Source organism: Felis catus, chromosome B3 (genome assembly GCF_018350175.1).
Source record: "Felis catus isolate Fca126 chromosome B3, F.catus_Fca126_mat1.0, whole genome shotgun sequence".
Classification (NCBI taxonomy): Eukaryota; Metazoa; Chordata; class Mammalia; order Carnivora; family Felidae; genus Felis; species Felis catus.
In genome coordinates, this window is record NC_058373.1 from 139158459 (window position 1) to 139185156 (window position 26698).

The 26698-nt window shown below is 42.6% G+C and overlaps 1 protein-coding gene across 7 annotated transcripts in view; it reads left to right on the plus strand.

Moving 5' to 3' along the window:
- The first annotated feature begins 2634 nt into the window (after positions 1-2634).
- The window catches only part of VRK1 (VRK serine/threonine kinase 1), an 83049-nt gene continuing 58985 nt past the window's right edge, over positions 2635-26698 (plus strand). For 5 of the 7 annotated variants that reach the window (XM_045060494.1, XM_011283524.4, XM_011283526.4 and 2 more), the window contains exon 1: positions 2635-2777. The gene's annotated coding sequence lies outside the window, so the exon portion shown is untranslated. Of the gene's footprint in view, positions 2778-18107; positions 18132-26698 lie in introns of those variants that run through there. The other 2 variants (XM_011283527.4, XM_045060493.1) reach the window with 2 other exon arrangements.

The window sequence follows — 26698 nt, forward strand, 5'->3', positions numbered from 1 at the left end:
GATCCAATGCATAGATTTTTGGCTGGTCTGCCCTTGCTAGAAAGTTGGAAAATTTTTATTCATTGAGCTGAACCCGCTCATGGGTCACCCTGCTTTATCTGTGATGTTCTGCTAGCCAGGAATCCCATTAGCTGACTATGATAGCCTCTTGTACTCTACTCCTGAACTGAAAATATTTCTTTATTAGAAGTTTCCTAATGTTCTGGGGCTATGCATAAAGGGGCAGTCAAAACAGTACTTAGTAGATTCAGGGGGCCTGGAATAAGTTAAACTCTTTGAGATATTTTTTTCCTCGTTAAGAATTGAAATAATGTACCTGAAAAAGGACAGTGCCTAATACATGATAGAGGCTCCTTAAGCATTAATTAGACCAGAATCCCCAGAGTTCCCAGAGGTTAGCTTATTTATTCCCTGACTCAGAGTAAGTGCTCAGTAAACATTTGTTTGAACTGTAGATGTTTTTGCATATATGGCAGGGTTATATTCGTGGACCTTTCCTGTCTAGTTCAATTCTTTTCAAAATCTTTTAAAAAATATTTATTTATGTTTTGGGGAGAGCACAAGTGGGGGAGGAGGAGCAGACAGAGGGGGATAGAAGATCTGGAGTGGGACCTGTGCTGACAGGTGGACAGTAGCAAGCCCGATGTAGGGCTCGAACTCATGAACTGTGAAAACATGACCTGAGCTGAAGTCAGATGCTCAAGAGACTGAGCCACCCAGGTGCCCCCTCTCTACTTCAGTTCTTAAGTTTTAAAACCTGGCCATAGCAATTTCTCACTGGTCAACTTTCTACACATCCCTGATCTTTTTTTTTTTTAATTTTTATGTTTTATTTTATATTTGAGAGAAAGAGAGAGAGAGAGAGAGAGAGAGAGAGAGAGAGAGAGAGAGAAAGCACAAGCAGGGGAGGGGCATAGAGACAGAGACAGAATTTGAAGCAGGCTCCAGGCTCCGAGCTGTCAGCACAGAGCCTGACGCGGGGCTTGAACTCACGAACCACGAGATCATCACCTGAACCCAAGTCTGATGTTTAATTGGCTGAGCCACCCAGGCACCCCTGATCTTGATACCAAGCTATCAACTCATCAAATTCGTTGAGAGTCTCCTATGTCCCAGGGGTGTATTCCCATCTACAACATTTCACATAGACATGCTGTCTCTGTGATGGCAGCTTGGACTGGTCTCCTGCCATGCTCTCCATTGGTAGGACATCTCAGCATGTGTGGACGGTGTGGGAGGTTTGGCAACTGCCTTGGAACACAGCTACATTTAAGTAGCATTTAACAGTAAGCCACCCAACTGAGGGTGATGTAACCATGAGCTCAAGAATAAATATATTCCATTCTCACCTTGGAATCCTCCATGCATTGCTGCTGACTTAATTGTGCTTTAAGGCCAGCCGATTGTCAACCCAGTAGGGACAATTCTTCCATACACGTATAGTAAGGTTGGAGAAACACAGTCACCATGTGACAGTTAAATCCTGTTCCAAGTCCTCTTTGTGCACGTGTGAGTGTGCGTGCCTGTGTGTGTGCAGAGTGTCTTTTTCTCAATGGATTCTGGACACGTTGTCTTGCTGGCGAATTCCACACCCATGAGACGTGTGAATCATGAGACCTCTTTGCTGACAAATGTTCATCGTGGTGTTATTATTTGCAGATCTGAGGCACAAAGGGAAGGAGCTATCTTTGCAAGTTGGAGGGGAGGGCCAGAGAGCAGTGACCTTCAGCTGAGGGACCCAGTTTACTGGAGGTGACCTTGCCAAGAAGGATCCAGGGGAATACCTATCTTCACCAACGACCCTCCTCACCAATACCCGTCTGCCTATGGCTTTGGTGATTTTGAGCTAGAACATTGTTTCAGTCGCAGTAAGCTTACAGCCCCAGGGGTGATGGAGGCTTAGACAATTTACTGTGAATGCAAAGGAAACCATGGCATAAGAGAATTATAGAGGAGACTCTACAGAGGTTGGGTAGACATTGAAGTAGGCTTTGAAAGATAGGATTTAGATGTATGACAATCAGTGGGCAGAATAATATTAATACTATCTACTATTTACTGAGCACCTACTGTGTGAAAAGCACTGTCTATGGATTATTTTATTTAATCCCGACAAACAGCTCGCAAGACTCACAGGGGTTATAACTTGCCTTAGGTCACAAATCTACAAAGTGAAAGAGCTAGGGTTTGCACTCCGGGCTGTTTGCTCTCAGACCCAGGCCAGAGTACACTGAACCACGCTGCCAGGGGACCAGTCTTCCTGGGTGGTGGCGCAGGTGGCAGAAGGCAAGCGCCAGGAGGCAGAGGAGACCCACAGCTAACCTGACTACAGGGCTTCTTTTACATCCAACCCTTTGTCAACACACTTATTTAATAAACAAGTTACTGCGAACAGTGCGAACAACATTTATTTCGGTTTCAACAACACCGAAGAGCACATCATCCGATCAGGACCCACTCGAACGCAGGAAACCACCCTTCCCGGAAGCCCAGGAGGGCAGAAGGACCCGGATCGCACAGTGCCTGGGAAAGACTTCATTTCCCAGCATGCAGCGGGAGGGCCAGCCCACAGCTCCCGGCATGCCTGGGGAGGCGGTGCGGGCCACCGCGGGCTCCGCCCTGCTCCGCGGCTGCCCCGCCTCTGCCGCTCGCCCCGAGCCAATGGGAAGGCTCCATACTGCAGGGTGTGACGGGGCCGGCGCCGCAGAGGAGTTGCAAGTCGGCGAAAGCGGCGGGAAGTTCGTACAGTGCAGAAGGCAACGCGTCTACGGCTCGGGGTAGGGAGGCCGCGGGCCGCGAGCGCCGGCGCCGAGTGGGGGGCCGCGGAGGGGCGGTCGGGGGCCGGGCCGGCGCGGGGCGGCCGGGCAGCCGTGACCTCGGGCGGCGCCGCGCGGGCGTCCCTTCCTGCCTGCCTCCCTCAGGCCCAGCCGCCGCCGGGGTTTCCTGCACCTGCCAAGCCGGCCCCCCAGGCCTAGCGGCACGTTCTCGCGCGGCCGGACGTGCCTCGCGTCCTGGGCGCTCCGGGCCCGGTGTCAGGGCCGGGGGTCGCGTGCTAGCAAGGACCGACGAGGTCCTTCTGGCATCGTGAAGTTCACATTCTGGAGAGGAAACACCGCATTAAAAGCAGACACTACAGTTTGCAGACCCTGAAAAGTTCCCTTGAAACGAGGACAGGCGATTGTAGTAGGCCAGAGTGATGGGGGTGAAGGAGGGCATCCAGAGGAGGTGACGTTTGATTTAGGAACTGAGAGTGGAGAAGGAGACTGCCCCCCCCCCCCCCCCCCCCGGATAGCACTCCAGGCCCGGGAACCTTAGGGTGGGGGGCTGTCCCCTTACTAATCTGTCCGTGTCCGGGTGAGGCCCGGTAAGAGCTTGCCCTGGAGGGCATGGTGCAAGGCGGTGGACTCCCTGGGTCGTTTTGTAAGGGATCTTCGTATTCCTCTGACAGTTCCTTCTCTGTTCTCTGTCCCTGGACGCCACAGTGACACCCTTTACTGATGCAACTTCATTCGAGGCAGCGAATAGTTTTTCCCAGCGCCGAAATAGTTTGTGGCTCTGGTCTCTAAACTCTTAGGTGATGTAGGTGATTCGACGAACAGCTGCAGAGTCATTGGGTTGGGAGCCCGAGAGAGGGGGACGCTCGATTCCTGTTGAGACCATCCATGTTTCTAACTTCTTTTCTGTCGAGTCACTCGTTATTGTTTTTCTGTGTATCGACTCTTCCTTTCCCTCCCCCACCTCCCTTTCTTGGAACAATTGGAAATACCACCCCAGTAGAGGTGGCAGTTTTTGGGAACTGTTTAAGAGCCTCATAAATGCTTTTTCTTTCCTCTCCCTCCCTCCCTTCTTCCTCTCCCTCCCTCCCTTCTTCCTCTCCCTCCTTCCCTGCTTCCTTCTCTGTCTCTTTCTTTCTAACTGGAATTGCCTGTCTGTTGAGTCCGAATTCACAAGAGGGGGGAAAATGTCACCATTTATTTTTCGGAGATCAGAATCGAGACACCTTTTAATGACACGCTGAGCAGGTCTTCGGGGAGAATGTAGCCTACAATTCTGAAGCCATTTCAGAGGGAAGCAAGGGTTCTTTACACAATCATTTTAGATTATGCTGTTGAAAATGATATGTAGTAATTAGAATTAAATTTCTGGGTAGATAAGGTTATGTTCATTTACCCATAGAAGGGAGTGTAACTTAAGTAGTCATTTAATAATAGCTTTCTCTGCTGAAACGATCCCAGATGGTATTCACTGTGCACCTACCTCAACATTGCTGATCTGATTGTGTTTTTATTGTTTAAATTTTTTTTTTTTTAACATTTATTTATTTTTGAGACAGAGCATGAACGGGGCAGGGGCAGAGAGAGAGGGAGACACAGAATCAGAAGCAGGCTCCAGGCTCTGAGCCATCAGCCCAGAGCCCGACGCGGGGCTCGAACTCACGGACTGCGAGATCGTGACCTGAGCCGAAGTCCGACGCTCAACCGACTGAGCCACCCAGGCGCCCCCTGATTGTGTTTTTAAACAGTAAAGCAACTTGAATTTAATAACAAAAAAAACTGGTATTAGGTATCACTGTAAATTTAGTACTAATATCGAGTACAGATGTTAGGTTTATAGTGTAATGGCTTCTTCTTATGTTTAGTACTGCAAAAATTATGAGAGGGTGTATGTTAAACAAATGCGGTAATGGAGTAGTGTGTCAAACATAGAATCTGGCATATAGTAAGCTAGTAAGTGCCCAGGAAGTGGTTCTATGCAAAGCTTAGGCTAAGTTTTATTCCAGGAAGCAAGTGTATATATCAGAACAGCAGTGCATTCAAAATGTTGACAGACCCTAAAATTTGTTAAATAGGTCCCCCTTTTTTTTTTTTGTAGTTGAGAACTAATGTGGGATAATGGTAAATATGTAAGTGAATGTCTTACATGTCTGGAAAAGAAAAAAATAAGATTCTTATTTTGACAACTATATATTTTTGCCTTGATGTTCTCCCAAATAAGATACAGTGTACAACGAATAGAATTTTGATTTGCAAAATAAAATTTTGAAAGGATTTTTGATTTGAAAAAGAAAACTTCCTGTTCCTGGAAATGAAGCAAAGCTTTAACATTTGCCTTCTATCAAATGAAGGATGAGTCCTGAATTTATGCGGATGTGCAGATGCTGGTATCTCCATGGATCAGGCAGCTAACCTAAGGGGAATTAAGTGCTGCCTCTGTGTGTGTGGGTGAGGCTGTCATGAAGATTGGTCTTGATGGGTTATGAGAGTGGGTTCGTAACTGAATAGGACTGGAGGACATTTTTCGGGCTGGTAGGTTATTTTCTGTGTTTGCCGAGGTTATTTTTCAGGGTGAACAGAAATGGACTCCTTTATTCACAGGATACCGCGCCTAACTTGTAGATGTCAGGAAGTGTGCTAGGTACAGTGTGTTCTTGCAGTTGTAGTGTTTGTAGATAAAATTTAGAAAAGACGGAATTTTTAATAAGGGCACAAGATTAATTTAGAAAGGTGATAGAATCCTGACAGAGCACCCGACAGAGTAGGTAGGATATGTTTGTAGTCTAGGATGCGTTTGGCCCCTTTGACCGAAATTCCTGAGAATATGTTCCTGCTTGGCCTTGTAAGCGAAGAGGGCTGTGCTCTTTAATCTTTCCCCACTTTGGCTCCTGAATACCCTTAAATACCTGGCATTTTGAAGTTGCTGTTTTGGAGTCATTTCATGCGCTTTCCTAATTGCTGCTGCCCCGCCTCTCCCGGTGTTCTCACATCTCTGCACTCAAACCAAGCAGTCTGCTACTCTTGTCCTGGGTGACCTATGGGCAGCTCTTTCAGAAAGGAATGCTCTCTGGAGAGCCCAGAGAGGGCTTAGGTGTGCCCTTGCCTCCTACTAAGACTTCGATTTTTAATACTCATCAATAAATACTAATGGCAAGAAACTACCTTATAGTGGCATTCTCCAGTAGATTTATTAAGAATTTTATCAGCCACAGCATCTTGGTTAACTTGGAAAAACACAGTGTGAGTCATATTATTTCTTTAGTCTTCATGTAAATACCTGAATTTTGATGATTCTTTGCAGTAACTGCTGTCTCTCTATGGGTTTCTGGCCCATTGGATGGGAACCAGTTCTCTAGGATTTGAAAACTTGGATCCAGTACAAACTGACCGATACTTAGGATGAACATTAAACATGTACACACAGGAAGATGCTATTGTCAATAAACTCATATACATTAAGAGGGATGTTGTAGTAGGTGGAGTCATATAATTGCACGGTTATTAGCTGGAGATTTAGGAGTGCTCTGTCATACACTTTTTAAACAAATAGCATACTTTATTGGAAGGACACATTTTCTTATGGACCTCACTATCCAGTTGGTCCCACGAGGGACCGAGGAACTGGAAAGTCATTAGGAACAAGGGCAGCACCCCTGTTCCCCACTCTTGGGGGTGTTCTGGTTCTTTCTGTGCATTTATTTCATGTCTTTGCAGACCGGCTGTCATGCTGCTGTTTGCATGTGGATGCCTGGTCCACAGCTAACTCCTTGTTTCAAGAACCCAAAAGAGACTCCATTATCCATTTAATTGTCAGTTATACTTAAAATTTTTAAAAATCAGGAAGTTAGAAATCTTCTAGCCAAGATAACTACAGCTTTATTTCAGATTAATTGCTTTCTCCAGTTTTGCCAAGTAACAGCTGAACAAATGCCATTGTTTGATGATACTATGTATAAATGCACTGTGATCACATATCACAATACTGAGAGCTGGAAAGTGCTGTTAAACCTTTAGTTTCTGTAAGCTATGTCTGGAATCCATAGAAACAGAAACTTTTATTGTTGGCATTATTGCATCTTTTCACTTCTTATTGCAGTTTACTATATAATAAGGCAACAGATATCAACAAAGAGATCATATCTAAGTATAAATTCTTTATTAGAGATAATAAGAAAAAGTCTTTGGGAATCCAGATAAACGTTCTAAAAACTAGTTTCTTAAAAACTAAGCTCAGGTTATAACATTTAAGAGGCTTAATCTTACTGGTTTTTCAGGCCTTCAGAAAACTTTTGTTTTAATTTTTTACAGTTTCTTTTGAGACAGAGAGAGAGAGAGAGAGCGCGCGCATGCACATGAGTGAGTTGGGGACGGGCAGAGACAGAGAGACTCCCAAGCAGGCTCTGCGGCATTGGTAGCGTGAAGCCTGATGCTGGGCTCGAACTCGCGAACTGTGAGGTCATGACCTGAGCCGAAGTCAGATGCCCAACAGACTGAGCCACCCACATGCCCCTGTTATTTTTATCTTAGGAGCACGAGCAGTGGAGAGGGGTAAGGGGAGAGAGATGCTCAGCACGGAGCCTGAGGTGGGGCTTAATCCCACAACCCAGGGATCATAACCTGAGCCAAACTGCTCAACCGACTGAGCCACCCAGGTACTCCTGTTTCGGCAGTTTCTTAAAGAGCTAAATGGACGCTTAACAGTTGTACTCTTGGGTATATATGAAAACGTATTCATACAAAGACCTGTACATGAATGTTCGCAACAGCCTTGTTTGTAATAGCCCCAGCCCGAAAACAACCCCATCCATCTTCAGTGGGTAAATATGGTTAAATAAAATGTGGTCTAGCCATATAATGGAACACCACTCATAATAAGGAGGAACAAGATTATCTACATGTAACAATTTGGGTGGGGCTCAAAGGTCTGTGTGAGGGTATGAAGTTGTTTATATAGCATTCTTGAAATGATAAAATTGTAGAAATGGGGACCAGATCAGTGTCTGTGGGGTTAGGGCAGGGGCGGGGGTGGTGAAACTACAAAGGGGTAGGACAGAGGAGTTTCTGTGTAGTGACAATTCTGTTTCCTGATGGTTGCACAAATCTTTACAAATGATAAGATGTTCTAGGACTGTGCGTACATGCGTAAAAAGGCTGTAAAAACTGAAATTTGAATAAGTAGCTTGATTACTAACATGGTATTGATGGTAAACCAATAATATGGCATTAATATGGTAAATTTCCTAGTTTTGATATAGTACTCTGCTTGTCTACTGTATGGGCTGGACCACATTTCGTGTAACCATTAACCCAGTGAAGGACACGTGGATTGTTTCTAGTGTTTGTCTTCGACACACAAAGCTGCTAGGAGCGTGCCGGTTCAGGTTTTCTTCTTTTCCTTGATTTGAGCATAGTTGACACACTTTCGTTTCAGATATATCAAGGTGTGTAGCTCCCATCTGCGGATACATCTCTGTTACATTATTGACTGTATTCCTGAGCCTGTGCCATTTATTCCTGTGACTTACTCTTTCCGTGGCCGGAAGCCTGTATTCACGTACAGGTTTTAGTGTGAATAGGAGTTTCTGTTCTTATAGGATAAGTGCCCAGGAGTGTGAATGTTGGGTCATGGGGTAAGTGTATATTTCCCTGAAGAAACTGCCAAGGGCCCGTTTTCCATCGCTGTTGTCACTGTGGGAGGTGCGGCTACGCCACCTTCCCGCCGGCGTTTGGCGTTGGCAGTAGTTCTTATGTTAGCCGCGACAGTAGGTGTGCAGGAGGTATCTCGTCATGGCTTCAGTTTGCAGCTCCCTGGTGGCGAGTGGGGAACATTCTTCTGTCTTCTTTGGTGACTCGTCTGTTCCTACCTTTTGCCCATTTTGTGGCTGGATTGTATATTTTCTTCTTGTTGAGTTCAGAGCGTCCTTTGTATATTCTGGATACAAGTGCTTGCCAGATACGTGATTTGTAAACATATTCTCAGCCTGTGGCTTGTCTTTCCGTCTGTGACACTAGTGTCTTTTGTGGCCCCAAGGTCTTTAATTTGAGGAAGTCCAACTTACTGACATATGGATTGTGTTTTTGGTGTCATGCATGTGTCAGAACTCTATCTAATCCTAGGTCAGAAGGATACTTATAATTTTATGCCTTACGTTTAGATCTGTGATCCATTTTGGGTTAATTTCGGCACAGGATATGAAGTTTAGGTCTTGTATCTTTTCCTTTTGCCTGTGGATTTCCAACTTTTCCAAAACCGTTTGTTGAAAAGACTACCCTTGCTCAGTTGAATCATATTTTAACTTCATAAAAAATCAATTGACCACACTGTAAGTTGCATATCAAAATGAAGGTAGGAAGTGAGTGAGCAGTAAAGTGTGAAAATTAATACAGGTTTAGGAAAGTATGATACGGCTTGAGTCTTGAAAAAAGTATGTATGGGGCTCCTGGGTGGCTTCGTCGGTTAAGTGTCCGACTTCGGCTCAGGTCATGATCTCATGGTTTGTGGGATCGAGCCCCACGTCGGGCTCTGTGCTGACAGCTCAGAGCCCGGAGCCTGCTTCAGATTCTGCATCTCCCTCTCTCTCTGCCCCTCCCCTGCTTGTGCTCTGTCTCTCTCTGTCTCAAAAAAAAAAAAAACACCAAAAACAAAACATTAAAAAATTAAAAAAAAAAGTATGTATAGATTTGAGAGGAAGTGGGCACATGTTTTAGAGAATGGCATGAGCAAAGGCAAGTCCTAGAAAATTAAGAACTGGCTGTTTCAGGGAGCAGGCGTGTGAAGGGGAGGAGGAGGATAAAGTAAGGCTAGTTGCTTCAGGAGTGTGGAAAGCTCTTGGCTAGATTATAGAGTTCATAAACAGTTTCATTTGCTGCTGCAGGTTCTTGAGCAGGAAAATTATATGATAGAAATGACATTTGGAGAGGTTGTTGTAGGCCCTATGTAGCAGTGACAAGGTTTGCAGGATGAACAGGGTATAACCATGGCCCTAAACTTAGCGCTTCGTGTTACAGATGCCTACTGGAAAGCTCAAAAAATGGTGAAATGTCAGAATATTAAGTCCCTAGTATTTCCTAGAAGAATCACGGTAGATTTCAGACTTTTGCCGCTGTCTTCAGTGATGGACACAGAGAACTCTGCTGGACTTCCAAACTCTTAATGCTACTTTTAGTACACTTTACATGTGGGAAGAAGAGTAGTTTCTTTTCCTTTCTTTTCTTTTTTTAATGTTTATTTATTTATTTTGAGAGAGAGAGTGGAGGGGGGAAGGCACAGAGAGAGGGAGAGAGAGAATCCCAAGCAGGCTCTGCGTTGTCAGCATAGGGCCCAAAGCGGTGCTCGAACCCACAGACCGTGAGCTCATGATGTGAGCGGAAATCAAGAGTCAGATATGTAACTGACCGAGCGACCCAGGCGCCCCAAGAGGAGTAGTTTCTGTTGACTCGTTGTTGATGTTTCTTACCAAGCTTAACGGTCCAAGACATGAGCAACTGAAATGTGAATGCATAAGGAGTTAATAAATTGGTCCAGTGAGGCAAGTTAATGGCATTGACTTTATCGTGGCACAGGAGAGACTCGGGTTTTTCAGTCAGTTGTCCTGATGCTTGTATGTGAAGAACTGTGCAGAGAAGGAGGGCCAGCTCTTGAAAATTACTGAGCACCAACGAGGAACAGTGATTCCCATTGCAGCATTAGGGGTTAGGCTTGGGCCAGAATCTGGAAGAACTTCCAGACAAGAAGAGCATTAGATGCTTCATGCAAGTGATCCAAGCGATCTGTAAGGACGGAATAGGAACCTACATGTACTTTGGGAACATCTTGCTTTAGTCAGGGGAAGTGCCAGGGACGGGCCATGAGTCATAATTTATTAACTTGCGACCTAAATTACTCAGTTTTTGTTTTCTTAGCACCCACTTCATTTCTTGATTTCTTTCTCTTAACAAATTCGTACTCCCCACCCCCCCACCCCCATCTGTGGGAATCTCTTGGTTTCTGCTTTCTTTTGTATATTTAAAAGATTATCGTGGCTACCGATTAGACTTATGTCATTTAAAAAATAATCACCCAACAAACAGAACTTCTTTCATGTCAGACAGACTGCTAAATATCAATGCATTTCTGCTTTCTTACTTAGAACATGGCAGAAGCATGTCATTCCATTTTTTTAAAACAAGGAGGACTTCTTGAGCAAGGATTTTCTGCCTAAGAGATCACCATGACGTGTGTTAATCAAAGATTGGCAGCGTGAGAAGCTTTAGCCCAACTGTTTATTTGTCTTCAAAGTACCTTTCCTGTTTGATTGAATTTCTTTGGTCAGATTCTTTTCCACTAGTCTAGATCTTTTTCCCACTGAAATGTTGAGATTGACCAAGAATGTTTCATTTGTGATTGCAACCCTTCAGTATCATTACGGAGTTTTTTTTTTTTTTTTTTTTTTTTTTTTCCTTCTTCTTCTGCAGAAGAGCAGGCTCTTACAGTGCTATGCAAGCTGCCCATTTAAAACTATCATTGCTTGGCACCTATGCCCTAGTGACAGTTTGACCAACATGTGAGCAGGCACACTGCCATCCTGCCAGATGGGCGTGAGTGTAGGCAGCCAAGAAACCATGTATCTGCATCTAGTGTATTTGTTAAGGGCAGGATTCCCAGTCGGGGATGTTCAAACGTCTGTCCATCCTGAGCTTTCGCGCCTATGGATAAAGGGATGTCATCATTAATTTCAGCTTCTGACTGAGATTCCATGGGTATATAAGAGCTTCTTGGCTCTTACAGAAGTAGGCAATTGGGGACAATCAGGATAATTGTTCTCTCCTCCATCACAGGACTACTTCAGATAATTCTTTCCTCTTTCTTCTAGGCAGCTAGGTTTGCAGTGAGTACAGACCTGATCAGATATTGTCCCAATTCTAGAATATGTGCTTATCCATTTGTTTTGTGGAGTACAAAAGCTTTGAAAGTCGTTTAATGTTTGTACTTTGGGCCACGATGTATGCAATAGAAGTCAGGTAGATAGATCTGAGTTCAAATATGAACCGCTGTGTGACATTAGGGCAGCCTAATTTTGCCGTCACATCAAGTTAAATAATACCTATCTCAGGGTGGCTGTGAGAATGAACTGTGAGATGTGGATCTGAATTACTCAGTATAGTGTCTGGCCCACAGTAAGTGCTCAGTAAACATTTATCATCATCACTGCCATCATTGTTGCTTTAATATACTTGAGGGTATTTTTCTCCGGAGAATTATTGGAAACAGAACATCTTTTTTCAGCTCATGTCCCACCACTTTTGAAAGTCATGTATTGGGGGGTGCCTGGGTGGCTCAGTCGGTTAAGCATCTGACTTCAGCTCAGGTCATGATCTCACAGTCTGTGAGTTCGAGCCCCCCCGTTGGACTCTGCTGACAGCTCAGAGCCTGGAGCCTGTTCAGATTCTGTCTCCCTCTCTCTCTGACCCTCCCCCGTTCATGCTCTGTCTCTCTCCGTCTCAAAAATAAAATAAACGTTAAAACAAAAAAAGAAAGAAAGTCATGTATTGGATATTAGCGTATTGTCTGGTCTATAATAGAATGCTTCCAGTGACCAGGAACTCACTACCGCCTGAGCAGGTGGGACTAGTGACATTTTAGAGGGGTCATTCTTGGTTGGGAGAGGGGGTTCTCTGAATTGTAGGATGTTCAGCAGCGTCCCTGGCTATGAGGACAAAAATCATCCCAGGTTGAGAATCACTGGTCTAGAGACAGCCTATCCTGTTTTCAATAAAGTTTTGACTGTTAGCAAGTTTTTTCTTATATTGAATGGAAGTCATCTTTATTATTTCTCCTACCCCATTTTCTGTCTTTTGGAAACACTTAGAAGAAGCTGAATCTCTCTTCTATATAATGTCTTCTGGAATACTCAGATGGTCATCAGTCTTCTTGACTTCATTAGCTATTCCTTATAAGGCATGATTTCATGTCCTTTTACCACATTGGTGGCTTTCCTTTGATTTAATTCCATTTTCAAGCTGTAGTGTTTAGGATTGAATTAGGATTGTAGTGCTTTGGATATAGCATTTTTCTTCCATAAGTATAGGGAAGAATAGTGCCTTCTACATACTGTATTCTTATTATCAGCTCTAATAGCTTTGCTGATTACATCATACACTGCTGTATCTAAGCTTGTTGTGTCTAAGTTTTATCTTTTTCAAACTCAGGCATTAGTTTTGCGGTCCGACATGGGAGCTTGGGCTTATGCTGTTAAATTTCTTTTCATGGGATTTAGCTAACTGCAGTCTTAATTGGTGGTTGACTCTGAACTTTCTGTTAGAACAAGTAGGTGATGATGCCATCAACTGAGATTGAAGATACAGGAGAAATGGCTGTGTGTGTGCATGTGTGTGTGCATGTGTGCAAATGCAGATTGAAAAGAGGATTGAAGATGGAAGCCTGGGGAACCCCAACATTAAGAGGCATCTGGGAGATGGGAAGGAAAAAAGGAGACCAAGGGAGGGGTGGGCAGAAGGCAGGATGGAAATGAGAGGAGAGTCTTGGAGGCTGGAGTGACTGTGAGAAGTACTGAGGTAGATCCTTGGACATGAACTGAGTAGGACACGGTCTGCTTTCCCTGCTCATGTGTGTTTGCCCCATCATTTTACTGTTCAGTTAATGGGACTACCTGGTCACTTATGCCTGAAAAACGGTGTCATCTTTCATGTGTCCTTCACATTTTTGTGTCTATTTGAGTTACCAACTTCTACTAATTAAAAAAAAAAAAAAGTTTTTTTTTTCTGCAGTATAATACACATACTGAAAAAGAGCACAAATATTAAGGATCTAGCTCATTGATTTTTTTTTTTTTTTAACAAAGTGAACACACTAAAATTACCATCACCGAGAGCAAGACAGTCGCTCTTCCAGCGCTCTAGATGCCCCTCTTGTGCCCCTTTCCAGTAATTACTCCCACCCAGGGTAACCACTGTTCTGACTTCTATAACTATAGTTTAGTTTTGCCTGGTAAATGAAATTATACCCTATATATTATGCCTTATACATTAGTCCTTTTTACCAAGCTTTCTAAATTTAGCATTGTGTCTGAGGTTCATCAAGATTGTTGCATATAGTTTGTTTTTTTAATAGGTCTGTTGTTCTGCTTATCTGTTACTGCATAATAATGTGTTATGCAGTAACACATTACAAAACATGTGTTTTGGTTATTAATTACTGTATAACACACTACTCCAGCCTTAGTGGGGTAAAACAGCAACCATTTTATTGGCTCATGGATTTTGTGGGTTAGGAATTTGGTGGGCGTAGCTTGTCCCTGTTCTACAGTGGCTGGGGTTTAGAATCATTTAGAGGATCCTTCACTCACATATATGGTGCCTCGACTGGGATGTCTTAAAGACAATCATCTGGGATTATGGACCACAGCAGGGGACCTAAGTGTAGGATTCTCCACTAGGTCTTGGGTTTTCACAGCATGTTGGCTGGGTTCCCAGAAGATGCTTCCAGAGAATGACTTATCCTTGAAAGTCACATAATGTCACTTCTGCTATACTGTTGGTTGAAATAGATATGAGCCTGCCTGAATTCAAGAGTAGGGAACATTGACCTCACGTCTTTCTGGAGAGGTGTCAAAATTTGTGACTATTTCTAAAAACCATCACAAATTATATACCACAATTTTATTGTAAATGGATTTGAGTAGTGTCTACTTTGGAGCAGTTACGACTAATGCTGTTGTAATCATTCTTGTTCATATCTTTTGGTTCACATATATATTCATTTTAGTTGAGTATACATATGAGAGCAGAATTGTTGGTCAGAGTGTGTGTGTCGGCAGCTTTGATAGATAGATGGTGCCAGTTTTCCAAAGTGGTTGTACCATTTTATACCCTCAGCTAACAAGGTGTGTGAGATCTAGTTGCTCTGCAGTCTTGCCTCTACTTGGACTGTCAGTTAAACATTTAGAATTTTGAGGGGGCACCTGGATGGCTTAGTTGATTGAGTGTCCAACTTTGGCTCAGGTCATGATCTCACGGCTCATGAGTGTGAGCCCTGCATCGGGCTCTGTGCTGATGGCTTAGAGCCTGGAGTCTGCTTCATATTCTGTGTCTCCCTCTCTTTGCCCCTCCCCTGCTTGCACACTGTCTCTCTTTCTCAAACGTAAATGACCATTAAAAAAAAAATTAAAAAAAAAAACCATTTGGAATTTTCTTTAACCATTCCGTGGTTGTGTACAAGTTATCAGTGTGATTTTAATTGGCATTTCCTTGATAAATGATTTGAACATCTCTTCATACACTTGTTAGTTATTTGATTATCCCATGTAGCAGAGTGCCTGTTCAAGTCTTTTGCCCATTTTTGACAAATTGGGTTGTTTTCTTCTTATTGGAATATTGGAGTCTGTATATATTCTGGATATGAATCCTGTGTGCAGTATATGAATTGTAAAAATCTCTTCTTGTCCTGTGACGTGCCGTTTCACTCTTGTAATGTGTCTTTTGATGAACTGAAATTCTAAATTTTAATTACATCTTACCAATATTTTCATTTATGATTAGTGTCTTTTGTGACCTGTTTAAGAAGCTTTTGCTACTCCACGGTCATGAAGATTGTTTTTTATGTTGTCTTCTACTGGCTTTATTATTTTACCTTTCATATTTAGGTCTGAGTCTCCAGGAATTGATTTTTGTGTGCTGTGAGGTAGAGAGGTCAAGATTCTGCTTCCGTATATGGTTATCCATACGGAATACGGGATATGGTTATCCATATCCACCCCATATATGGTTATCCATACAAGTAGTAGAGGATAGCATTGGGTGAGGTGAACACAAGCTGGGAGTTAGGGTTCCTGTATATCCAGCCTTAACCTATTTTTCATGAACCTTCTGAACTTGGGCTTGTTATTAAACCCTCTGGCCTCAGCTTCATCTGTAAAAGGAAGGACTTGAGTGAACTGTTTTGATTTTCAGTCTGACTGTGGTTTGTTAGATCATTCTATCTAGTGTTACAGTTTTATTTAGGCTCGTTAGACTCTTCTTAGATCTGGATTCTAAAGTAGTCATTATATGTCTCAGCTTTATGCTCTCACCAGTTATGATGAGCATGCTATTTAGATCTTCATCTAAGCTACTGATGAAAGGTAGATTTTTTTTTTTTTTTTCCTATCACATTGGCAAGTCACTGCCCAAACTTGGTCTTCTGATCTTCTTGGTATGCTTTGTCCCCTGCCAGGAACTCATTATTGTTTTAGTAAGCCATGGTTCAGGACACCAGTTCCATTTTTGAAAGCCATTTGCATATATTATTCCTTGCGTTTGTCCCTTACTGCGGTTGCCTACTTGAACTTCTGAGTCACAGATACAGTGTAGAGTTTCACGAATCGGCAGAAGTCGTTCATGACCAGTGAGTTCTTAATCTCGACAGAGTCTCCTTGCATCTTGCAGATGTGCTCCAGGAAAGTGGTATACCTTTCAATATCAGGTTTACACACCTATAATTGTGCCCTAAGTAGAGTCGTCAGGAACCACCCAGATGGCATAACAGGAAATCTGTCGTTTGCTGGTTCCTTTGTGTTCTTTTTTTAAAAAAATTTTTTTTTAACGTTTATTTATTTTTGGGACAGAGAGAGACAGAGCATGAACGGGGGAGGGGCAGAGAGAGGGAGACACAGAATCGAAAACAGGCTCCAGGCTCCGAGCCATCAGCCCAGAGCCTGACGCGGGGCTCGAACTCACGGACCGCGAGATCGTGACCTGGCTGAAGTCGGACGCTTAACCGACTGCGCCACCCAGGCGCCCCAATGGTTCCTTTGTGTTCTTAGAGGCCTGCTTTAGGGTGACCTCTAGCCTTCTTTCAGAAGGTACAGTTTTGTTTCCATGGAACACTGTAACTCTCGTATAGCTATTGTTCCTTCCTTTATTATCCTTGATCCCACATTTTTCTTCTCATTGACATTTTTTTTTATTAACTTTTTTTTTGAGTTTATTTATTTATTTTGAGAGAGACAGAGAGCGTGCGTGCACGTGCACGCTCTCAGGGGAGGAGCAGAGAGAGGGGGAGAGAATCCCAAGCAGTCTCTGCCGCTAGTGCAGAGCCCGATGCTGGGCTCGAACTCACGAACCGCGAGATCATGACCTTAGCCGAAATCAAGAGTCGGACGCTTAACCTCACCCTTGTCATTAACTTTTTAAGACGCCTTTATTGAGATCTGGTTCAAATATCGGATTCACTCATTTCAGGAGCATTGTTCAGTGGTTTTTAGCATCTCCACAGGATTGCAGCTGTCACCATAATCTGACCGTACAATGTTTTCATCGGCCTTAAAGCAAACCTCCCACCCATGAGCAGTCGCTGTCCTTTCTCTCTTCACCCCCCACAGCCCTAAGAAACCTCTAGTCTGCTTTTGTCTCTATAAATTGACCTATTCTGGAAATCTTACATAATGGGGATTGTAAAATATGGGCTCTTTTGTAACAGGCTTCTTTCACCTGGTACGGTGTGTTCGAGGTCCATCCATGTTGTAGCATGCATCAGTGGTTTCTTTCTTCCTGTTGCTGAATGATATCCTGTTGTATGGATAGCCCACATTTGTGTATCCATTCATCTGTCGAAGGACATCGGAGTTGTTTCCATTTTTTGACTATTGTGAACAATACTGCTGTGAACATTTATGTACGAGTTTTTGTGTGAACGTATGCTTTTATTGCTCTTAAGTATGTACCTATGAGTAGAATTGCTGTGTCGTAAGGTAACTCGCCGTTTAACTTTTTGAAGAACTGCCCAATTATTTTCCAGAGTTGGATGCACCATTTTACATTTTCACTAGCGTTGGATGAGAGTTCACAGTCTCCAGATCCTCCAGATCCTCACCAGTACTCGCTGTTGTTTTTTGTTTGTTTGTTTGTCCCTTAGGGACTGTGAAGTGGTGTCGCATTGTACTTTTGATTTTTATTTCCCTAATGACTAATGCGGTCAAGCACTTTCTTGTGCTGTTGGCCATTTCTCCATCGGTTTTGGTGAAAGGTCTTCCTAAATCCTTTGCCCACTTTTAAATTGGGTTGTCTTTTTATTATTTAGAGTTCATTAGCCTCTTAACGTTCAGTTTCATTTATTTTCAAGCAGAAACATTTTTGGCCCTGGTCTTCTCTCCTTTGTTTTTCTTTCATTTTTGTTTGGGGACCATTCATCCTTTCTTGTAGTTAGGCGAAGGGGTTAAGAGGGTTTTCAGGCCTTTTGCGTTCTCTTGGCAACAGCTTCCCTTGGCAACCTGCGTATGGAACACCTTAGGCTGGAAAATGCGCATCTCCTGATCATCGGAATAGATCCTTTATAGTTCATACTGGTTCTAAAATGAGGCAGGCTTCTTTCCCTAGAGATCGGTAGGTAAAACACCTGCCTGAGATTTTAACCCCAGTCATTTTACAGGTGAGGAAAAAAGACCTGGATAAGCTGGAGCATGTCCACGTTCACAGCAGGTAGACCTGGTTCATGGCTTTAAATCAGCCCGTTCTGAGAAAAATCTGTTGGTTTCTCGTCAAGTGACAGATTCATGTTAGACCTGGGATACCAGGGTTAGACAGGGTCGCTAAGTTCCAGATTCTCACAAAATATGTCAAAAGAGAGTGACATATATGCAATTAATGGTAATATAGTGTCACAGTGCTGTGAAATGTGGGCAAAGTTGTAGAGTCTAGTGCTGTTAACACCACTCAGCGTTGAAATTTTCACTTGACTTTCCTTTGCATTGTAGGCAAAATTAGATTTCTGAGTAGTTGATTTTGTCTAGACCATTTAGTAAGGAATGGTAACACTGCCATCATTCACATGCTGAGATTGCAGAAGAAACTAACTTCAGAATGTTTGGGGTTTTATACGGCACCTGAAGATAGTCTCATCAAGTACACGGTTTTTATACGTAATTATTAACTATTTTTTCAAATATCCTGCAGTGGTTTATTATATCATTTTCCCCTAAATTTGTATCAATATTTTACACTAGAAAAGACAGCTAAAACCTTCTTTATGGAGATCTTTACATCAGTGACTTATTTCTTTTTTTGTCCTTTTGGTCTTTGGAAGTCATTCTTTTTATTCGACAGTTAGGCTGTGTATTTATAGTAACATGTGAATATGTTTGTTTTATCTTTAATGCTGTTTTTAAAAAATGTTTATTTATTTTGAGAGACAGAGCTTGTGTGAGCATGTGTGTTCACGCGAGTGATGGAGGGACAGAGAGAGAGGGAGACGGAGAATCCCACACAGGCTCCATGAGTATCAGTGCAGAGCCTGACATGGGGACCTGAGTCGAAATCAAGAGTCAGATGAGTAACCAACTGAGCCACCCAGGTGTCCCTTTAATACTGTTTTATTGGCATTTGTGATAGTATTATATTGCAGTATTAAAGCAGATATTTTACCACCTTAAGACTTCTTGTTTCACAAATGATTGGTTATGCAGTATGTGCTCTCTTTTAATGCTTGTAGTAAATAACAACAAGGCATTTATTTTTGCAGAAACTGTATTTTCCATACACGTCTTTTGAATCTTGGTCCTGCTAACTTAACTGGTTGCGAAAGCCATGGACAAATGGTTCAACTTCTCTTATTCCTGGTTTTGTTATATGAAGTCAATATGATGCCACCTAGGTTTTACGGTTATTTTTAGAGTTAGAGATAATGTGTTTAAATTAGCCAACATAGAGCCTGCCATATAGGTGCTTAATAGTGAGGGTAGCTGTTGTTACATGTTAGTTCATTCATGTGTAAGAGCTGTTACTAATGCTTGATTTATTCTTCCTGGTATGGATTCAGTCGCATACATTTGTACTCATTTAGGATTATTTGGGCAAAAATAAGTGATTACGTTAATGTTAAGAAGTTCATGTCAGTATTTGCTTTCATTTAATAGTCTTTCAGACTGTATTGCTCTTTAAAGACTGACCTAGTCTTTACAGCAAAACGTAAAGGTACGGTCTTGTCTGCAGAGGTGGGCATTCAGAGTTCCTTTTCTTCATAGTCCACTGCTGTGTTTTTCACATGAGGCGATTGCTTGGGTGGATCCTCCTGTTTAAGGAAAGGAGTGCAGGTGGATTCCAAAGTAACAACACTGGAAAGAGCTACTTGGTATTTTATCTAATACAAGCTCTTTTATTATTCATCAAGAATTCTTTTTTTTTTTTTTTTTTTTTTTTTTTATTTATTTTTGGGACAGAGAGAGACAGAGCATGAACGGGGGAGGGGCAGAGAGAGAGGGAGACACAGAATCGGAAACAGGCTCCAGGCTCTGAGCCATCAGCCCAGAGCCCAACGCGGGGCTCGAACTCACGGACCGTGAGATCGTGACCTGGCTGAAGTCGGACGCTTAACCGACTGCGCCACCCAGGCGCCCCTCATCAAGAATTCTTTAAAAATGTTTTAACTGAAAAATAACATGCACACAATAAGAAATCTAGACAACATTAAGAGGATAAAGGATGGAAACTAAACCTCCAATCACAAAGGTAACTTTTGCTACTAATTGATTATATACTGTACCAGTGATATGCTATATATACACATGGTACTTTGTTGCACAACTCCCCGGGGGTGCTAATCATATTTATGCAAGCATATGTAGCATACGTTTTTCACTTCACTATATTTTGGAGACTGTTCCATAGTGATGTATATGGGTTTATCTCTTTTTTTTTAAATTGCATATGACTTCATTCTGTGGATATGCTGTCATTACATCCCTTCTGATAAGTTCCCTTCTGATGTAAATTAGGCATGTCTCTAGTCTTTTGTTACTGTATTTTGTGGCAGTGAATATCCATGTACAAGTTAACCTTAAAACAAGTTATTCTACTAGCAAAAATGGATTCATTCAGGAATTACGGCACTGTAATTCGGGACAAGCAAACTGTGGCAAAACCAGAGGCTAGTCCGACAAACAAAGGAGAGGAACATTATTTTACGAAGAAAGAGGAAGTTGGGAGAGATGGTTTGAGAAAGAGTCCATTGGAGAGAAGCAAGAGTTGAGGGTGATGAGGTTTCTCACCGACTGAGCTGCAGGGGTGATCTGTTTCTTGTGGGAGATGCAGTGTGTTTCTTTCCCTCTTGGGGCCTGTAATTGATGATTCTTTTCTGTTGGCCGTTCTTCTGCTGGCTGTGTCATTGACACCTGTTCCTGTGATTGATGTTGGGTGGTATGGCTCCTCCTTCTGTCCCCCTGCTCCACTTTAGTGAGGTTTTCTCTCGGTTGATTGTCACCTACATTTGACAGGATGTGAGTATACCTATAGGACAAATTGCTAGAAGTGGACTTACTCAGCCGTAGGGCGGGTGCCTTTACAATTTTGGTAGCTAATGCTAAACTGATGGGCCTTTTTTTTCGTATTCTTACCAACCCAGTGCATTTTCTAACTCTTTGAGTTTGGATAATCTGATAGCTTAAAAATGCGATTTTCATTATACATAAAGTGTCACTGTAATTTTATTTTGCGTTTTGTTGATAAATGAAGTTGGGCCTATATGCTGTGATCTGCAGGATGTAGTGTCAGTGAAAGAAATCATGGCGAAGAAAAGGGTATATAATCTTTTACCTATTAACCTCAGAAGCCAGTGATGTAGATAAATGTATTTTATTTGTTTACAAGAGAAAAAAGGAGGGGAAAACTAAAAACTAACAAAAGCAGCCACACGGAAGGAAAGGCGTGGAAGGGGCAGAGATGGAAGGTAGACTTCTGAGCACGCCCCGCGTGGTTTGGTTTTGGGGTGCGGATGTTTTACAAAACCATGAACATTCAGAAGAGAAGAAATGTGTGTCAGTTAAACACTCAGGTTAGTGTCTGGAACTAAGAATTTTAACACACGAGAATAGAGACAAACAAAGTCAAAGAAGTTAAGCAAAAAACCATGTAATCCCAAATTTGGACAGGAAATATCAGTATAAACCTGTGATGCGCTTTCTCTCTCAAAAGAATTCTAGCTTTGTTCACTCAGAGGACCTGGAAATAATGACAACCAGGGGCCAGTCAATATTCTAGAGCTCAGATTTTGGTCCCTGATCCATTCCCACTAAAAGGAGACAGGCTCTCTGCAGAAGTGATTGATTTTAGGTTTGGGGCAAGAAAATGTGCATGAGGACCCTGGAGCATCTTGTGTTAGAAAGCAGGGAAAATATCCCAGACTGTTGGGGTTGTTTCAGAAGGGCACACAACTCGAAGGGCTTCCAGGGTTTAGCACGGGGTTTAGCACAGGCCCCGGCTTCAGAAGCTGGCCTGACGTTCACAGGCCATGTTGTTCTCCAGTTAAATGTGAGCAGTTTTACAGAATACCTCAGATGGGGTTTGATGCAGGTTATGATAAAATGGAACCAAGCACAAAGCCAAGGTCTCTGTGCCATCCACAAAATACTAACCAGAAGGAGTGATGGCCTCTTATTCACCAGGTGCAGCCTCATCTTCATTCTAAGTCTCCCCTCCCTGAGATAAGATTTATTGAAATACCCATGCATAGAATGACATCCAATTTAGGGAAACTCCTGCTTCCTGAGACCCTCCCCCAAATTACCCAATCAAAGCCGAAATCCCATAGTAGATTCTTTTTAACATTCTTAGAGACACCCTAGTGCTCCGTGTGGAATGTGCTCTCCTGTCTGGTTTAACTGTAGATGTGTTTCTGGGGTTCTTTCACTGAGGGGCACTGACACCAGATGGTAGAACAATTTGTGCAACAACAGTAACAAAAAATACAGGAAACACATTCAGTGATACCAAAGGGCCCCAATCAGCAAAATTCACAAAATGGGAAATTTTACAAGACAAACGACTAGGGAAGTAAAAGAGAGAGGTGGCATTTGTCCTTTAAAAGATTCAAAGACACATCAGCCAGAGGCAGCAGCTAAAAAATCAGCTGTAAGGTGATATTTCTTTTCTTTTTTTTTTAAATGTTTGTTTATTTTGAGAGAGAGTGTGAGCAGGGGAGGGGCAGAGAGAGAGAGGGAAAGAGAGAATCCCAAGCAGGCTCCGTGCTGTCAGCACGGAGCCCGATGTGAGGCTCGAACTCACAAACCCCGAGATCATGACCTGAGCCGAAACCGAGTCAGACGCTTAACCGACCGAGCCACCTAGGCACCCATAAGGAGATATTTCTCGAGACAATTGGGGAGTTTTGAACAGTTCTTACTAGAAGATATTAAGGGATGGTTATTAATTTTGTCAGATGTGATGATGGTATTTAAGTGACTGTATTTTTAAAAGTACCTGTTAGAAAAATTTGCACATGAAATGATCTGATGTGTGGGGTTTGCTTTAAAACCGTCTAGAGGGGCCAGTGGATTGGGGATACAGAAGAAGCAGGTTGGCTGTGTGTTGGTAATTGTTGAACAGGGTGACATGGACATGGGAGTTCATTATACCACTTTTCTACTTTGTACATATCTGGAAATTTCCCTGATATAAGAAGAGTGTTTCTGAAAGCCTTTTGTCTTTCTTTTCTGTGAATTTCTGTCTCCAGAAATTCGCAGTGTGTCCATTTTTCTGTTGGGCTCTCGTGGTTTTTTTTTTTTTTTTTTCCTTAGAAAGGAATCTTTAAATACTAAGAAAATTAGCCTCTTGTCATGTTTTGTAGATGGTTTTCATTTGTCTTTTGGGTTTGTTTATGTTCTCTTTAACCTGTGGAGAGTTTTAAATTTTGTCAAATGTATCAGTTTTGTTTATGGCTTGACTTTTCTTTTGTTGTCTAGGAAAACCTGGTCTCTGAGCTTTAAAAATAATTTTTCTCTTATGTTTCCATGAAGAATTTTTTTAATGACTGTAGTACACTTCTGCTATACTTCGGTCATCCCAAATTCCTTTCGGTGTATTTAGAGATTTTTCTCCCCTTGAGCCCTGCCGCAAGAATACATAAGGAAGAATGTTGTTCAGTTGCTAGCCTGTGTAGATTTAAACCTGAACACGCAGACAATTAACTGTCAACAAAGCCTGGTAGTTAATTTTGCCCCCCAGTAGAACTATTGGGAAATCTATCCAAAATTGCCAAAATATGCTAAATGTTGTATAAACATATTAACAGTATAGTTCAACATTCCCAATTTTAGAACAGTTTTAGTGTGTGCTTTACATAGAGGAGCATTCCTTTTGGCTCCTTTCGGAGGGTGACCTCCCTTTCAAGTTAGCATCTCCAGGCTTTTCCCCTCTTAGATGCTGTACCTGCAGAGCAGGAAGTTTCCAGTGTGTGCTGTCTGTAGGACGAACGAATGTTACTGTAATGTCTTCATGGTTGGTTCCTGGAGACCTGTTAGGACTCCAGGGATGGATCTTCTAACCGTCACAACTAAAGTCAGAAAGAGAGGTGCCCCGCGAGACCTCACAGGATCCTTCCTCTTTGTGGGGAAGTGGTTGGCGGTGAGGCATCCTGGTTTTATGTTTGAGATCGGACCATACTGTGTATTCTCAGTTGAAAAATTAATTCCGTGGTCAGTGCTTCTCCTTTAGAACTTTTAGAAATCCTTTAAAGGAAATAAAAATCGAGGAAGTGCACTTGATACTGTATTTTAAACACTTTATTCACTCTACCAAAAAATGTCACAGTGGAACATTAATCAGTTTCCCAGTACAAGTAAAAAACATTCTGACCTGGAAGAAATTGTTTTCTTCTCTGAAGATACCCACTTTCTTTTTCAGACTTGGAAGCGTGAGTCTTCACCTAGTTCTTTCCAGCGTAGGTGTGAAAACCTGACTAGCGTGACAATTGCTTCCAGAGATTGTGTCGCAGCTGAGTTTAGCTTCATGTTCTTCAGGAGTAATCCTGTGATTTTATAGGGTCATTATCTCTGGGAGTTTACTTCGTATATGCTCATGGATTGTTGTGCTATCCTTGACTCGTGTTTTGTCGATGTCACTACAGATACCATACAGCTGTGAATGTTTTCCCTACTTTTATTCATATGCCTGGTTCTCAGAGTGAGACCAGGGGTCTAATTGATCGGGTGTCCCTAATAGGAACTCACAGTTAAGCTTCCTGTGTCACAGGTTTTTACATTAAATGGTATTGGTAATAAGTATATTTTTATTCTGCGGATTTCCTTACAGTTCAGTCTCAACAATAGGATTTGCAGGGACGGAAGAAGTACGTATATGAAGACCCTTGGTATTATCGGGAAGAGGCTCTATAAATTCAACATGCTGTATTTTATTTTTCAGATGATCTCTTAGCAGTAATCAAATGCATTAATCAACTTGTGATTAGCTGGCTCATTTGTAAGAGAATTGTCTTTAAATATATTGCTTTCAGATTGTTCCTGATGTAATTTAGCAAAAGAGGTGATGAAGTTCTTTGTTGACCGATTATCTCTTGTTTGATTTTATTCTTTGACTTACTGTAGTTTGGCAGGAAGCCATTTACACCAAAACATGTAATTACTTTTTAATCCCGAATAAGTTTGAAATGTAAATGAGAGATTTTCATCTGGGATACAATGGGATGGGAAAAGGATGTTTTTTCAGGAGGGGGACTCTTCTTGAATCATTCATTCACTAATTCATATTAAAATTTTTTAAATGTTTATTTATTTTTGAAAGAGAGAGAGAGAGAGACCCAGTGTGAGCGGGGGAGGGGTACAGGGAGCAGGAGACAGAATCCCAAGCAGGCTCCAGGCTCTGAGCTGTCAGCACAGAGCCTGACGTGGGGCTCGAACCCACAAACCGTGAGATCATGACCTGAGCTGAAGTCGGACGCTTAACCGACTGAGCCACCCAGGCGCCCCTCACTAGTTTATATTTTTACCCAACTTCTGAAACGAATGAGCGGGAGCTTTTATTGAAATCCTCTAATACAATAGAGTTGTATGTAACAGAGCCAGTCCGTTGGAAATGAATGACTTAGTGAAGAAGGGGAGGTTGTGCGAGTACATCTGGATCGGTGGGCCAGTCTGGGCATCCTCTGCTCTGTGCGACCTTTCTACGTGCAGACGTCGGGGCTCTTGTGGAGGAGGGCCTTTCTGGTTTCAGAGTTCCCGCTGGTAATAACCACTGTAGCCAGGACTGAGAACGACCGCCTCGGACGATGGGTGCTTACGCAGTTGAGTTTGTAATTTCGCTCTGAACTGCTAGCGCTCCTGGAAGAGAGGAGAAAACAGGAATTTCAGGAATTTCAGACTCTTAATGTCTTCAAAACTACCTCCAGAAGAGGCGCTTTTTCCTTACCCGGCTACTGAGTTTGATTCTGTAGATGTCTACAACTGCTCACTGTGTGTAATAAATAGTTTTATCAGAGGATTCAGAAACAGCCTTTACCTGGAGGACTTTTTATTGATCCTCGTTTGAAGCTGATGATATAAAAATCCTGAGTGTGCGATGGTGCTTCTCTGTGAAGCGAAGTGCAGCTGCTTGAGGCCCGAGGTTGTCATTTAATCCATGTGCATTTCCAGCTCCGAGACCTGTTGCTGGCACAAGTCTTGGAGGTGTTTTATAAATGCCTGTGGAATAAAGGAGCTCAAATATTTAATATTCTGGTGAACTAAATTGTTGTAAAGATAGAGCTTAGAAAAATCTAGAGTAAGAGATGATTAGCATGTTTCCTAGACCATCTGTCACTCATATCGATTGTTTCTGCTTGGCACTGAAGACTTGTTTTGGGGGGGTGGGGGGGGAAGGGTGGCTTGTGTAAAGTTGAAAAAAATCTAAAAAGGATCCTAGGTCGTTCTGCACCCCTGTGTTTGGTGGCTGAAATTCAGTGTGGGGTTTAACAGATCGACATTCGTATTATTGAGTAAGGAGTAATGCAGTCATCGGTTCTTCCCATAACACCATTGCAGTACGCGGTAGTTCTGCCTCCCCCCCCGCAGTCTGTCTCACGCATTAACCAGAGTGATCCTTTGAGGACGTAAGTCAGAGCATGCTGCTTCTCTGCGCGGAACCTTCCCAGAATTTCCCATCTCACTGAGAGTTAAAGTAGGTGTCCT